The sequence below is a fragment of the Vombatus ursinus genome, unplaced genomic scaffold, assembly GCF_900497805.2.
Source record: "Vombatus ursinus unplaced genomic scaffold, bare-nosed wombat genome assembly UNPS02014786.1, whole genome shotgun sequence".
NCBI lineage: Eukaryota > Metazoa > Chordata > Mammalia > Diprotodontia > Vombatidae > Vombatus > Vombatus ursinus.
In genome coordinates this window covers 25,993,437-26,010,947 of record NW_020954564.1, presented here as the reverse complement: position 1 = coordinate 26,010,947, position 17,511 = coordinate 25,993,437, and positions in this window count along the sequence as shown.

Genomic DNA, 17,511 nt, shown 5'->3' with positions numbered 1-17,511 from the left:
ATCACCAAGAATCTAAGTGACTTGCCCAAGATCACACAGGCAGTTGGAAGCAGAGGTGGTGCTTGAACCCAGGTCTAGAGTCAGTGTTCTTTCCATTGTACCGAGTTACCTCCCAATAACTTGTGGGACCAAGAAGGGCTTCCTAACATTGTGCCATAATTTGCCTCCCTATGATTCAGGGGTTCTTAACTTTCTTTGTGTCATGGACTCCTTAGGCAGCCTAATGAAATTTATCAACCCCTTCTTAGAACAATGTTTTTAAATACATAAAATTAAATACATAGAATTTTGAAGGAAAACAATCACATTGAAATGCAGTCAGTGGTGTGCTAACAAATGTTTAACAATCATCTCTTAGGGAGAAAACGTATGGCAGGACAAACTTTTAAGATTAATCTGCATTAACATTTTATTAAGGCTAGACAATCAACAAAACAATAAAGTTCTGCTTTTTAGCATTTGTCAATTTCCAAGATGCAAAATCTCACACCAAAAATCAAATGACTGGCTCCCTCCAATAGTTCAAGCTGGCTTCAGCACATACCTGAGTACAGTTATTATTATTTGTTTAAAATAATCACTGCCCAAGATGGTAAATTAGAGGCAACCCACCTGAACACTCTCAACATTCCCCTCCAAACAACTTTAAAATAAAGCCCCAAATCAAATTTTGGAGCAACAAAGTCAATAAAAGGTCAGAGTGAGACTTTTTTTTGGCATAAGAAAATTTAGGAGATCAGCAGAAGTTTGTGATACTAGGGTAGAGGGTGTCCAGAGCCCCTATCATGGTACAGCAGCAGCAGCTTCAGAAGCTTTCAGCCCAGAGACAATAAAGGGTTGGACAGCTGGTCAGAAAGATATTACAGGGCACCCTTTGCAGGTACTGGGTACAGCTGGCACCAATTGGCAATTATATTGCCCATACATAGTTCTGGGTTGCATTTATAGGATGGAGAGGAGCACTGGGAGTTGGTCACAAGAAAGCAGGTGCCCTGGTTGCTGTTCGAAGACAGAGAAAGTCCTAGAACTTGAGGCTGCAGGGGACTAGGGTTAAGACCAGAGTGTGGACTAGAATAGTGACCATGCCTCTCTCAGAATCACACCACCTCGGAAGCACCAAAACTTGCAGACTCCCAGAACTAGCTCTGAAAACAGCAGCACAAAACAGTCTAAAGCTTAGGACAGAGCCGCCCCATTGTTAGGTGAGCAGAGCCCAATTTTAACATAAAGTTCAAAGTGAATAAATATGCTGGGGAAATGAGTAAACAACAAAAATGAACGACTATAGTGGCAGGAAAGACAAAGACATACTTAGAAGAAGACAACAATGTGAAAACAGCTGCAACCAAAGTCTTAAAGAAAAATGTTAATTGAACCCAAGAATTTCTGGAAGAGTTAAAGAAAGAGGTAAGAGTGGTAAAGGAAAAATTGGGAAAAGAAATAAGAATGATGCAAGAATATTATGAAAAGAAAATTAATAGTTTGGTAAAAGAGGCACAAAATAATACTGAAGGAAATAACACCTTAAAAAATAGAATTGGCAAAATGGTAAAAAGAAGCACAAAAATTCACTGAAAAAAAGAACTCCTTTAAAAACAGAATTGGCCAAATGGAAAAAGTGGTACAAAATTTCACTGAAGAAAATAATTTCTTAAAAATTAGAATTAGATAAGCAGACGCTAATGACTTTGTGAGACATCAAGAAACAATAAAGCAAAGGAAAAAATTGAAAAAAAATAGAACAAAATGTGAAATATTTTATGGGGAAAATAACTGACTTGGAAAATAGATCAAGGAGAGACAATTTAAGAAATATTAAACTACCTGAATGCTATGATAAAAAAGAACCTATACATCATATTTCAAGAAATTATCAAGGAAAAAGGCCCCAACATCTTAGATTCAGAGAGTAAAACAGAAACTGGGGGAAAAAATCAACTGATCAAGTCCTGAAAGAGATCCCAAAATGAAAACTCTCAGAAATGTTATAGTTAAATTCCAGGGCTCCCAAGTCAAAGACAAAATACTTCAAGCAGCCAAAAAGAAACAATTCAAATATTGTGAAGCCACAATCAGCATCACACAAGATTTAGCAGCTTCCACATTAAATGATTGGAGAGCTTGGAATAGGATACTCTGGAAGGCAAAAGAACTAGGATTACAACCAAAAACAACCTACCCAGCAAAACAGAGTATAACCTTTCAGGGGGTAAATGGCTATTTCATGAAAAAGAAGACTTTCAAGCATTCCTGACGAAAAGATCTGAGCTGAATGGAAAATTTGACATTCAAACACAAGACTCAAGAAAGGCATAAAAAAGTAAACATGAAAGAGTAATCATAAGGGTCTCAATAAAATTAAACTATTTTTATATGGAAAGATGATATATATAACTCCTAAGAACTTTTTCATTTTTAGGGCAATTAAAACAGTAGGTATGGATGTGAGTTGATTATGTTGGAATGATCTCAAAAAAATGAAGAGGTGAGCAAGAGGGATACACTGGGAGAAGGGGAAAGGGAAAGGTAGAATGGGGAGGGTTTTATTACATAAAAGGCACACAAGGAAGAGCTTTTACAGGGGAGGAGGAAATGGGTGACAGGCAACGATTGAACCTCACTCTCATCAGAATTGGTTCAAAGAGGGAAGAATACACACACACATACACATTCATCTGTGTTCAGAAATGTAATTTACTGAGTGAGGAAATAGAAATGGAGGGGGATAAGGCAAAGGGGTGGGTGGGAGATTGATAAAAGGGAGAACAGATTAAGGGAGGCAGTGGTTAGCAGCCAAGAGAAAGAAGAAAAGAAGAAGAAAATGAGATGCAGAGAAAAACAGTATCATAACTGTGAATGTGAATGGGATGAGCTCACTTACAAAATGGAAGAAGAAGGCAGAATGGATTAGAAAACACAATCCAGCAACATGTTGTTTATAAGAGATACACTTGAAACAGAAAGACAGACACAGAGTTAAAATAAAGGGCTAGAGTAAAATCTAATATGCTTCAGCCAAACTAAAAAAAGGCAGGGGTAGCAATCATGACCTCAGAAAAGGCAAAAACAAAAATAGACCTAATTAAAAGGGATAATCAGGAAAACTACATTTTGCCGAAAGGTACCATAAACAATGAGATAAAATTTTAAAAATTACAGAAAATGTCTCTGATAAAGGCCTTTCCCAATATATACTGAGTATAGAACTGAGCCAAACTTATAAAAATAAGAGCCATTCCCAATTGATAAATGGTGAAAGGATATAAACAGGCAGTTTTCATAAAAATAAATCAAAGCTATCTCTACCATATGAAAAAAATGCTCTAAATAACTATTGATTAAACAAAGGCAAATTAAAACAACTCTTAGGTACCATTTCACACCTATCAGAAATGACAAATGAAGGAGGGGATAAGGGTACACTAATGAACTGTTAGTGGAGTAGTGAACTGGTCCAACCATTCTGGAGAGCAAATTGGAACTAGGCCCAAAGGGCTATAAAACTGTGCATACCCTATGACCCAGCAATAGCACTACTAGAGATCAAAGAAAAAGGAAAAGAACCTATATATACAAAAATATTTCTATCAGCTCTTTTTGTGGTGGTGGCTGCTGCTGTTGTTTGTCCTTCATTCTTGAAAAGGACCATGACATGAGAGAGGAGATGCCATGACATAAAAGTGAATTGGATTTAAGTGAGGGAGGACTGTGCAAAGTTACCAGCCTCACTCTCTCCTCCAGAGCCATCTGGGTCCAGTGGCCTGATATAGATCAGGATGACTGAAGATGGCCCTGGATGCAACAGGAAACTTTGGCCTCTTTAAGCTAAGGTCTTTCTCAGGTTTCAGTTTGACTGAGGCAATGCCCATTCGGTGATTAAGATTAGGTAAGAAATGAGGCAAAGAATGGCCTCTTTTACCTAGTTTAAAAAAAAATCAATCTAGGAGGAGAAAAACCCTCAGGGTTTCTGGTCCAAATAGAAACTACTGCTATGTTCATTCACTATGAGCCAATCAGGGCCAAAACAATGACCAAGTAGGACTTGACCTGGGACCTATTGTTGGCCGACCAATGAGAGCCAGGATGATTTGGCTTTAAGCCAAAAATCCTTAAGAAAGAAAAAAAAAAAAGGTTTCAGCAATCAAAATTCATATTCCTTTGGGCAGAGCACCCAAAGGTAAGGGTATGATACTCTATGTGGTTGTAGTTTGTCCTTCATTCTCAAAGAGGACCATTACATGAGGAAGGTGATGTCATGACGTGCAAGTGATTTGGATTTAAGTGAGGGAGGGCTGTGCAAAATCACCAGCCTCAGTTTCTCCTCTGGAGCTATCTGAGTCCAGTGGTGAGATATAGATCAGGATGACTGGAGACAGCCCTGGATGCAGTGGGAGACCTTGGCCTTTAGGTCTTTAAAATCGAGGGGATGCTCATCAATTGAGGAACAGCTGAACAAGTTGTAGCATATGATTGTGATGGAGTACTATTGTGCTGTGGGAAATTATAAGGGGGTGGTTTCAGAAAAAACATGGCAAGACCTATATGAACTGATACAAAGTGAAGTGAGAATCTAAAAATCTTTGTGCACAGTAACAGCAATGTTGTAATGGTGATCAACTATGAAAGACTTGGCTACTCTGATCAACACAAAAATTCAAGACAATTCCAAAGGACTCATGATGAAAAAATTCGATCCAGCTGCGGAGAGAGAACTTATGAACTCTGAGTGCAAATTGAAGTATAACTTTCTTCATTTTTCTTGCTTTTCTTTTGAAATATGACTAACACGGAAATATGTTTTGCATGATTTAACATGTATAATTGATATATTGCTTGCTTTCTCAGTGAGTGTGGGAAGGGATGGGAGAGAGGGAAAGAATTTGGCATTCAAAATTTAAAAAGAAAAGAATGTTCAAAGTAAATGGATAATAATTTTTTAAAAAATAATAAAGTCACCAGGTTAAGCATCCCTGGTACAATTTCTAACCAGTGGTCCCAGTTTTGCTCCCCTGGCACCCTTCAGATTTGAACAATGACAATCATGTTGTCTACCAAATACCCCTCTCTAGAAAACTTATTCCCAGTTCCTTTATACCATTCTGGCATGGCATGGTTCTTTCCCTATTCTAGTCCCACTCTTCTGGACATGCTCCAAGATTCTTAACATGTCTCATTCCAGGTAATCAATTGCAAGTAACAAAGACAAGTGTCTTTAAAAACAAATGGGATCATAGGATTTAGAGGGAAAAGAATCTTGCAAATTCTGTAGTCCATCTCTCTCATTTTACAGAAAATAAAACACAGAGCAAATGAAACAGAGCAGGGGAAGGCTTTGCCCAGACTCACACAGGTAGTCAGCAGAAGAGCCAGGATTCCAACCCAGGTTTACAGACTCCAGATTCAATACTCTTTGCACTATACCACATTGACATTCATATGAACAAGAAAATGCAGAAAAGGGATCCAACAACTCCATGGGGCATCCCCAACATCCTGAAATAACTCCACAGAGAAATGTGTTAGTTAACTAGAAGGACAAGAATTTAAGGATGTCTCAAAGGACCAAGCTGCAGCAACTGAGTCAGTGCATTTTTTTAATCTATAAGGCAAAGAAAAGAGACAAAATAGGATAAAAAATTTATTTCAAAACAAAATTGATATCTGCTTGTAATTATTTAATTTTAAGAACATTTATATTGATTGGATAAGTTACACATTAAGTTGCAGTAAAACGTTTTTAAAACTACATCAATTGATGCCACCGGTCTTTTTGGTCTTAAATCACATAGAGGGTAAACAGAGTCAGTACAAATTTGGGACCTTTTAAGCCAATTTACGGGTCAATAATACAAGTGTTTTTCCCTACAGCTCTGTAGATAGTAATAAAAGAAAACAGAAGGGTTTTTCTATTTTAACCAAAAAAACAACCCATCACCTAACTTTTCCCTAGTTTGGGAGGCTCCAAGTTGAGCACTGTGGCAGACAAGGAAGCTTAAGGTACAGTCTTTGCCCTCACGAAACTCACAATCAAGTTGGAGAAACAGGACTTTCACTCTTGAAACAAAGTAAAAAACAATAAACAAAAAAATAAAAAAACAATAAAATAAAATAGCAGAGGTTTGTGGTCTAAGCTAAATGCAGTAAGAAGTCAGAGGTGAGAAAGATCGGTTAGGCTAGGGTGGTCAGAGTAGGCTGTAAGGACCTGAACTGTACCTTGAAGGATGAGTAGGATTTGGATATGGGAAAGAAGGGATAGGCATTTCAGGAATGGCAGAAGCACAGGTGGAGAGGCAGAACTGAGGGTGGTATATGAAGAGAGGAGTATGGTCTGCCCAGGGCAGATGAGGCACATAAAAGATGCTGCACAGTAATCAAAAGAGGAGGTAGGGAGAGGTTAAAGTTAAGCTTGAGACTGTATATGTATCCCGAGGAAGTCAAAAGCAAAAACACAGGTGCTATGTATACCAAAATATTGGTAACAGCAATCTTTGTGGTTGCAAAGCCTGGGAAACAAGGTGGGTGCTCATTAACTGGAGAATGGCTGAAAAAAAAGTGGCACATTAATACAGGGTGTCCCAAAAATATGTGGGCAGTTGCACTAATATTATTATAGCAAGATTATTGTGGAGTATCGTTGGAATACTATTGTGCAGTAAGAAATAATGAATAAATAGAATTTAGAAAAATGTGGAAAGATTTGTGTGAATTTATACAGGGTAAAATAAGCAGAACTAAGAGTACAGTATACCTAATTACTATAATAATGTGAAGGAAAAGGTCATTAAAAGGAAGCTGAACTCTTCAACTGCCTTTCGAACATCTCAAACTGGATGTCCAGTAGACATCTTAAACTCAATATATCCAAAATAGAACTCATTATCCTTCCCTCTAAAACTTCCCCCTCCCCACCTTCCCAATTACTATAGAGGACAGCACCATCCTCCCATCCCTTCAGGCTAGGAATCCTCTGGACTCCTATCTCTCACCCAACCCCCCCCACCTCCCCATCCCCCCATCCTACCCCCTGCTTCCCATATCCAAGCTGTTTTCAGGGCCTGTCGATTTCACCTTTGCAACATCTCTCCTTAAATACACCCCTTCTCTCCTCTGACACTGCCAGAACCTAGTGCAAGCCTTCATCACTTCACACCTGGATTATTGCAGTAGCCTACTGATGGGTCTGCCTGCTTCAAGTTTCTCACCATTCTGATCCATCCTCCATTCAGCCACTAAAGTAGTTTTTCCTAAAATATAGGTCTGATCATGTCACTCACACAAACAAACACACACACACAGACACACTCTACTCAATAAGCTCCAACGGCTCTCTCCAGGAGTAAATACAAAAATGCTAGTCCTTCATAACCTAACCATATCCTACCTTTACAGTTTTCTTACACCTTACTACGCAACGCCTACTCTTCAATCCAATGCTTCTGACTTTCTGACTGTTCCACAAACTCCATTGCTCAGCCCCTCTGCATTCTCTCTGGCTGTTCTCCACACCCCTCCAGCCCCCACCCCTCCCTGAGCATACCTGGAATGCTATTCCTCCTCTCTGACTACTGACCTCCTTTACTTCCTTTAACTCTCCACTAAAATCCTTTTATAGGAAGCTTTCCCCAACCCCTCTTAATTTCAGTGTTTTCCCTAATTATTTTCTATTTATCCTGTATATAGTTTGCTTTGTTTATATTTGTTTGCATGTCATCTCTCCCATTAGATTATAAATTCCCTGAAGGCAGGAACTTTCTTTAACCATCTTTTTGTATCCCCAGTGCTTAGCACTGTGCCTGGCACATAGTAGAAGCTTAATAAATTGATTGATTAAATAAAACAATGAAGATCCTAGAGACGAGCTAATCCAACACACCTCTTGCCTCAGAACAGGGGGGTGGAAGACTAAAAGAACATGTACATGTTATTCACATGTAGTCTGACTTCTCCAAAAATGTAAACTTCTTGAAGACAGGGACTGTTAGTCTTTGTTTCTCCAGTGCCTACCACATAGGCGCTTAATAAATGCCTGCTGATTGATTGGTTGACGAAATACCATATACTTTGACAGACAAGATTTTTCTATCAGATGTCTTTTGCTTAATTGGTTGTCACAAGTAAGGATACAAAGGGGTTGGGGTGGAGAATGACTTTCAGATAAAGACAAGAAGCATCAATAAATGTTTGTTTTTGTTTCTTGTTTATTTTTCTAAGCTAAGTTTGGGACTTGCCCAATATTGCACAAAGTCTGAAGTCACTTTTTTTAATAATTGTTCACCGTGATCATAGCTGGCACCCAACTCCCCACTGGCCGAGGTCCGTTGCCAAACAACATGACTAATCACTGCAGAGTATTAGATCCTGAAACCACCCCAAATGGGCGGGCTGGTTCAGCTGGGGGGCGGGGCAGAGTATCCTTGCTGTCACCTTCATGTCTCAGAGAGGGAATCATCTCTGTCTCTTGACCTTCAGAAATGGGAAAATGAAGCTACAGCTTCTTCAGTAGAACTTTGGGAAGCTGAGCATACAGAGTAAAACTCTCTGAATTTCATTTTCCACCTGGCTGCCCTCCTTTCGATTTCTCTATAATGCCCACAGGACTCTCATCATCCTGCAAGATCACTTCAGCCTTGATGCTCACACCTCATTAATGCCTTCTGCCTGGGACCTCTAGGATTGAGGGGACTCTCTACCAATCTGGGGAGCTCTTCTCAAAACCTCCATTCAAGGAAAGTGCCCGGATCAGTCATCTCTTCATTTGCCCTCATTTGGACTTCTCCATCATACCCTCAACCAGGCAGCTTTCCTTACCCCCCCCCAGCTTCACATCTTCCTTTTGCGTATTGTCTCTACACCACCACCACCACCACCACCCCCTTAGACGGCAAGTCCCTTGAAGGCAGGGAGTGTCTTTTTCATATTTGTATCCCCAGTGCTTAGTACAGTGCCTGGAACATGGTAGGTGCTTAATAAATGTTTATTGACTGACTGAGTTGTCCTTTTGGTCCCTAAGGGCTGGGGCAAGACACAGTAGAAAATGAGTTCCCTGGGCAGATGGAGCTACTATCATTGTGCTGAGAATCAAGGGTAATAATATGTACTCACATAGCAAGGCATTCTACTCATAAAAACTCTGTGGACTAGGTAGTGTGTGTTTTATTATCCTCATTTTGCATATGAGGAAACTGAGGCTTAGTGATGGGAAGGGATTACCCATAATTACATGGTGAGTTACTGTTGGCATTAAAATTCAAAGCCAGGTTTCAAGCCCCAAGTCCTACACTTCTTCTACTAGACTATAGCAGAGCTGGGATCTGAACCTCCAAATATTATAATCTGTTGATCCTGGTGGTCTCTAATAAAAAGGAATCTTGAAAGCTGTGCAACTTAGTGCATTGTATTTATTGAACCTCAATAATATGCTCCTGAGAATATCCTTGACCACAGCAAGTGCAGATGGCTGCTGTGCAAGAAAAGGTCAAGGCTGTAGCATATATCTATATGCTACAGATCTATAAAGATGCTATTTTAGCCAAAAACTTTACATCAGAGAAGTCATACTTGCCCAATACCTAGCACTACCCTCCACAGATATAGCCCTGGACTAGTCACTTCCACACCCCTAGACTAGATGGCTGGCCTCTGGAGTCCCTTCCAGCTTCACTTCTATGACATAATGTTCGCTTGACCCTCTTTCATGCTTACCTTCTCCCTGCCCCCTTGGCCCCAACTTTGCACTACTGCTCTGACATTCACTTCGTGACTCCTGCCTAGTCCCCTAAATTATTTTAAACCCTTTAACTTGATCCTAGCACAGGAATTCTAGTTATCTTTTGGGATCATATCTTAGACCACACCCTTTTCTCATCCTGGCAATGTTCTTACCCTCGTCTTCTGGTAATTACCCTAAATCACCAACATGCTGTCCATAAGATCTGAGTGTGCAGTATGCCCACTAGATGAAGAATAACAACTGAGCACAACAGAAAGTCATAGAAGGGAGCGAGGCTTTCTGTGGGTGGAGGTGGTCAAGGAGGGCTTCAGAGAAGCAATGGGACTGCCATGGGCCTTGAAGAATGGGCAGTACTTAGGGAAAGGGAAGAGAAAGAGGTTTTGAGAAGAACAGAAGGAGAGATGAAAAGATAGGAATGGCATGTGTAGTCCCAGGAAAAGCGAGGATATGGTTCCTGCTGTGAAGTTTATTACCTCCTGGGGGAAACAACACATGCTCAGTGAACAATTAAGACACAAGACAAATCCCAGACAGGATAAAGTGACACAGCCAGGACCGAGGGAGTTGGCTAAAGAAGTCACTTTCAAAGCATTTCTAAACTATCGTTGTCCTTCAGTAGCAACTTCTGTTTCCTCTCCTGCTACCACCACGTCCAGAAAGCTCCAAATGGAAGCCACGGGCAATGTGAACACTGAGTGCCCTGCCCTGGCAAGAGGGCAATGCCTATTACCAAGCAGATGGCCGTATGCAGCATACCTCCCACACCCCAGCCTCTCTGGGCTTCTGATGGGAGCAGTGCTGTGAGAGAGAGTGGGCCTAGTTCTCCCACTCTCCCCACTTAAATCTGCTCCCCTGGGAAGGTGTACTAGATGGAACAGTCTTACATTTGAGAAGCTGCCCAGAAGGTTCCTTCTGTCAGGCATTGGCTCACTTCACTCTTGTCCCATTAACATACCTCCTGCTTCAGGTGAAAAATTCAATTTAACTAGTTTTTATTGAGTGCCTGGGTACCCAGTTCTGCACTAGGCCCTGTGAGCCCTACAAAGAAAGAAGATGCCAGCCATGACCCTAAGGAGTTCATATTCTCACTGAGGAGTCAAAGACACAGGATAAAGCTGGTTACCAGCTGAGGCAGTACGGGATAAGGGAGGGAGGGTGATGTAATGGAAAGAGCACTAGGCTAGAAGCTAAGCGACTTGGGTTCAAGTCTTAGCCCTCCTACTTGCTAGCTACGTAACCTTAGTAATTTCCTGAGCCCCTTGGACTCTTGGTTTCTTCATCTGTGAAATGGAGATAATCATTCCTAGGCTGCCTTCTTCACATATTCACTATGAGGATCACCTAAGATAATGATTGTCAAGGAGCTTTTTAAACCCGCAAAGTGCTCTATAAATGTCAGTTCCTATTATTGAGTGTCAAATGAATGGTACAGACGGTGAGCACTATGTGAGTTAAAAGGAAAGAGAAAGAACTGGAGGCTGCAGGGACTGGAGAGCTGCATGAGGATGCTGCTAAAATCGTATGGTGCCTTCCCTGAGATGGAAAGAACACTCAATTTGGGAGTCAGAAGACCTGGGTTCAAATCCCAGAACCTGCTCATTAATTGTGTGAGCCCACTGGGCAAATAATTTAACCATTGAGGGCCTCAGTTTCATAAGATACTAAGATCACAGATTCAGGGCTAAAAGGGACTCTTGAAGTCATCAAAACCTATACCCTCATTTTACAGTTGAGGAAACTGAATACCCATGAGGGGAAATGTTGTCTAAATTCAAACACATAGTAAGAAGCAGAGCTGAGATTTGAACCCAGTTCCTCCAGCTCCAAATCCAGTATTCTTTCCATTGCACTTCATGCTGCCACCCAAGATCCTTCAAATAATAAGTGTATCAGCCAGGATTCTAACTCATTTTTCTCTTAACTTTCAGGCCACCACTCTTTCCCCCTAAACCACTCTGCCTCCCTTCCCTAATTATAAAGATAAAGGCAAACACCTATTATGATTCCTTCTCATCTCACAAATTCTGAATTTAATTTTGCTTCCAGCCAATAAGGCTGGCCAAAGAGGTCCAGATGGCTCTTCCCTGTTCTCCTGACCTAGAATGAGTTATGGGAGGACAGACTACTATTGTCTCAGACTAACTTACATTTAGACTCTGATCCTGATACACATTTCCAATGACTTTTAAAATCCCAATAGCCAGGAAAATGAAGATGAAGCATGCTACCTACTTCCTGAGATAAAGACAATGGACTCAAGGTACAGGAGACACATTATTTTTGGACATGGCCAATGTGGGAATTTGCTTTGCTTGACTTACAATGAGTAATTGATACAAGAGTTTTGTTTTTATTTTTGTTCAACGGGATGGGAGTTGGCGAGTAGCATGGGAGTAAAAGAAAATAAACGTTTATTACTTGAAAAAGTACTCTGTGGTCTAATTTTAGTGTGACCTTTTTATCAATATGTAGGCATGAGTATGAACAATACCAACACATGATGTGGTACAGTGGAAAAAGCCCTGGCCTTCATTGCTAGCAACTTTCTCACCCTGGAGAAACCTCCAACCTTGTTGCCCCCTCCTCTGACTGGGGACTTCCTACCCAGGATTGGTATTTCAGAAAGTTCAAAGTCATCCATGTTCAATTCACTCCCAACTCTGGACTTTGCCCCTGTGTGAGTGCCCTTCCCCAGCTTTCTTTATATTGTCTTCCCCCATTTCAAATGTCAACTCCTTGTAACTAAGGACTGTGTTTTTCAACAGTATTTGTGTTCTCGGGACTAAGCACAATGCCTGGCATGAAGTAAAAGCTTAATAAATGCCTTATCTAGAAGGTGTAAGATCACAGATCTATAACTAGAAGGTACCTCATGCTCTCTGCTGCTCCTTCCAGCCCTGTTTTGATTCTGCCCGTCCTGCCACAGATAGGGACTCTGGCCGCAAGGCCAGACGCCTGAGAACAGGTCCCCAGGCGGTGACCTCCTCCGGGGTGGAGAGGAGGCATTTGTATGGGGGTCCATTACAATTTGACACTAGGTAATTATTAGCTGGCTTTAGGTGTTTTCTAATCACCACACTTACATTAAGGTGACTAGAGCGAGTCAGAAAATAACAGTTTTATCTCATACAGATCGATAAGCTCAGATCTGCCTGGCCCCAGCCTCTTAATTCTCTATAATGTCAAAGCAATTTTTGGTTAAGTACACACTCTGTCCTCTACTAAATTAAACTAATAGATCTGGTGGGAAATGAAACTCCAAGAGCCCTGAGAATATTAAAAAAACACTCCACAGGTATTAAGATTAACTTTGGCAAATGATTAGATAAATACAAACATACACACAGAGGCCACAATAAGATGCATTACAGGGCTTTTCTACCCCATTGGCCCAATCCCCCTCATCACTATCCAATGGCACTGATTCACACACACACACACACACACACACACACACACACACACACACCCTTAGAACCTATGATAATATTCTTGGAACCCTCCTCCTTGCCTTCTACCCCCTGTGGAATCAACTCACTCTGCCTTACTGAAATCAACCTATGTCTTCACTCTTGCAAAAAAAATCGGTCCAATCACCCAAAGATGACAATGTATATTAAAAGCTTAGGGAACTACCAGCCTGGCTGAGATGACTGGTCAGTAAATTTTTTTTTCTTGTCTGGGTTGACCTACCAATGAATCAACCAGATTCTTAAATGCAGGGCTAAAAGTCAGGAGACAACTCTGTCGCCCACCAGCAGCATGGCATCAAGTGAGCCATTTCAGCTCTCTGGGCCTCAGTTTCTGCTCAGTAAGCATAAAAATTCCCATCCTTCCTAACTCACAGGTCTTCTACATGAATTAAATAAATCAACAGAACATAAGTTTCTTGAGCGCACAGGCTGTGATTTTTTTTTTTTTTTTAGATAATTGGGGTTGAGTGATTTGCCCAGGGTCACACAGCTAGTAAGTGTCAAGTGTTTGGTCTGAGGCCAGATTTGAACTCAGGTCCTCCTGACTTCAGGGCCAGTGCTCTATCCACTGCGCCACCTAGCTGCCCCAACTGTCACATTTTTATCTGGCATGTAATAAGCCCTATATAAATGTTAGCTATCATCATCATCATCATCATCATCATCATTCCTAGTCTTGGCAAATAATAGCTGTTCAATAGAAATGAGATCATAGATTTAGAGCTGGAAGGGACTTTGGGGATCATCTAGTTCAACCCCCTCATTGGAGTCAGGAAGGTCTGAATTCAAATCTGACCTCAGATACTTCCTAACTGTGTGACCCTGGGCAAGTAATTTGACCTCTGCCTCAATTTCCTCATCAGTGGGGATAATAAAAACACCTACCTCCCAGAATTGTTGTGAGGATCGAATAAGATAGTAACTGTAAAGCACCGTGCCTGGCACATAGTAAGCACTATGTGAATGTTAGATATTATTATTATCATAGATTGTTATAGATGAAAATGAGGCCCCAAAAGGTTAAGTTAATTGCCCAAGGTCAAATGGACGTTATATGGCAGAGCTGGAGTTTGCTCCCCATCCGGTGTTCTTTCCAGAGTGATTGGCAAACCATAAAGAGGTTTGTGCAAATAAATGATTATCACTGGTTTTTCATCTGCTAGGGTTGGGTTTTCTTTTTACACTAGACAAATAAAAGAACTGGTGGATTGGCTTAATTTTTCACTTTTTATCAACCAGTTCTTTGGATGGTATAGACCCAGTTTATTTCCTCCCTGTCTACTAAGGACAAGGCTTCTTTTGACTTCCCTTATCTGAGAAGAGAAGGATCAGGGTAAAATGTGATATGGAAACAAAATATTGGGATAAATAACTTGCTTATTTCTGCAAATGTATTTATAATTATTATTACTACTACTAATAATAGCTAGTTTTTATAGAGAGTTATATGGGATTGCAAAGCACTTTACATATATTCCTATTCAATCCTCATAACAACCCTGAGAGTTAGGTATTATTATTATTCCAATTTTACAGATGAGAAAGCTGAGGCAGGCAGAGCTTAAGTGACTCACTCAGGGTCACACAGCTAGTAAATGTCTGAGAATGGATTTGAATTCAGGTCTTCCTGACTCTGAGCCCTTCACTCGTAAGACAAAACTGTTGATCAGTCAATCAACAAGCATTTGCTAATCGAATACTTACTAAGTGCCAGACATTTCACTAGGAGCAGAAGATACAAATACAAAAATGAGATGGCCCCTGGCCTCATGGAGCTTACATTTTTACTGGAGAACATATGAAACAATATGTTCATAAGTACTGGAACTGGGATTATGATTACATTGACACAGAACACTCCCAGGTGAGGAAATGTCCTCCACCAATGAAGACTGGCACCTTCTTTGTAACTTAGAGGGTTAGAGAATTGCCTAAAGCACTGAAAGGTGAAGTGACTTGCCCAGCATCACACAGCCAGGATGTGTGAGAGGTCAGATTTGAATTCAGGTCTTCCTAACTTCACTGCCAGATCTTTATTCACTATACCAATGGTATCAGACTCAAAGAGAAACCAGCTTACATATTGACTTATAAAACTACAAAATAGTATTATCTATATTGTATTGTATTTTTTATTTGTTTTGTTAAACATTTCTCAATTACATTTTAATCTGGTTCTGGGCCCCATCCACAGGCCACAGGTTTGATGCCTCTGTACTACACCATGATGGCCTCTGTTCCAGCATGTTGATAATTTGGTAATTAAATACAGGACACATACAAAATAAAGACGAAGTGTTGGAGGGGAGGGGACACTAACCACAGCAAGAATGAGGAAAGGCTTCTTTGAACTGACATTGAGGAGAAGAGGGAGTTGGAAGTAGACAGCCCCCATTTTTTTTCAGTGAGGTAGAAGGCCCAATCCTCTGCTGAGGAGGGTGACATGCTAGTGTAAGTAGCCTGAGCGGAACCAATGTTGTCTTTTGGAGAAATCACTCCCTAAGGGACTGTCTTCTTTTCCCCATCGGCAGTAATGGGCCTAAAATAAGAGCCAAGATAAATCTGAACTGTTCCTTTAATTTGCCGAATACAGAAAGTGCATTGGGTTTATTGATATAAAAGTTTATTGATGGGCGGCATCTTAAAATCAAAATACATTAACCAAAATCAATGCTGCTGTGTATGGTACAAATATGATGGAAAAGGTCAGGCAAGGAAGAAGGATCCACAACAAACCTCCAATTGGGCTTTAATATTAAAATAAATAACTTTCAAAAGTGAGTTCCAGGAAAAATATTCACTCTGATCTGTAATTTAAGATTACTTTCTTAAGAGGCTAAAAATATTTTAAAATAGCACACTCTAAAGTACCACTAAGAGTCCAATGCATCCATCTATACAGAAATATTGACATCAACTGTATAAGCAGGAAGACATATAAAATATTGGTGAGCTCTACTTGAAGAAAAACATTAGAAAATCTGAATCCACAAATTACAATAGCAAACAATTGGGATTTATATAATGCTTTGTGCTTACAAAGTGCTTGATGTACATGTTTCTTTGTATCTTCACACTGCTGTGAATTAAGTAGTGTAGGCATTTTTTATCCCCATTTTACAGATAAAGAAATGGAGGCCAAGAGGGCTTAAGTGATCTGATCAAGATTGTACCAATGATAAATGGCAGGGCAGGGACTAAAATCCAGGGCTCTATACACTGAGCAGCTTGCTGTCCCCAATTTCAGTTTAATCCAGTTCATCGAATACCTATTGCACCGTTCTTACATACAATGTACTGGCCCAGAAATATTTACACAAAGGATATAAATTCCAAGAGATCCAAATTGTAGATTTAAAATTGGCAGAGAACCTAGAGACCATCTGGTCCAATTCCCTTATTTTACAGATGAGGAAACTGAGGCCCAAGAATTTAAATGAGTTGACTAAGGTCACACAAGTAGTAAGTAGTAAGTGGCAGAAGCAGAATCTGAACCCAAGACTCTAACTTCAAATCTACTGCTCTTTCCACTGCAATAGACAAGGGCCTTAAAGATCATCTAAGTCAATTCCCTGCTTATCCAGATCAATTCACAAAATCTCTGTAAAACCCAGTTTTTGAGGAAAATGTGTCTGTTGTATAGGGCAAAGTACACCAGGAAGTGAGAGAAGGCTTTTTCAAGGTTGACAATATATGAGTTCATTGAAATACATCCCTCTTTGAAGAGGAACAAGCATTAAACATGCTTATTAAACACATTCATTCCCTTGCACCCTTCCTTGACATCTCAGAGTAAGAAAGGACATGCCAGAGCAGGGAAAGGCTGTGCAGGAGCTGGGAATGAGCATCAATGGAGGTTTTAACAATTTGTCTAATTGAATTAAATTGCTCATTTTATGTATCATAGTAACAATTAAAAGAAAGATAAAGTAAACATCATGGAAGAGCTAGTCCCTGCTCTTGAGGAGTCTCCAATCTAAGAGGAGAATTGGGGGACGGAGGGGGAGGACAACCAGCATGGAGAATAGAAAGACACTGCTAAGTTCTATACCCTACTATATGGGAAAGAACTCTAGATTGGGAATTCAGAAATGGTTCTGGTCCTTGTTCTGACACTCACTGACCATGTTACCTTGAGTGTGTCAACATATCTCTTGGTACCTCCCTTTAGTTCTCCCGTCTGTAAAATGGTGATAACAAAACCTACTCTGTGCACTTCGAAGAGTTGTTGTTAGTTATTACCGTATTTACTTTTTAAATCCAAGAGCATAAAAATCAACTTTGCTCTGAAATTTGGTTAAGAATGTC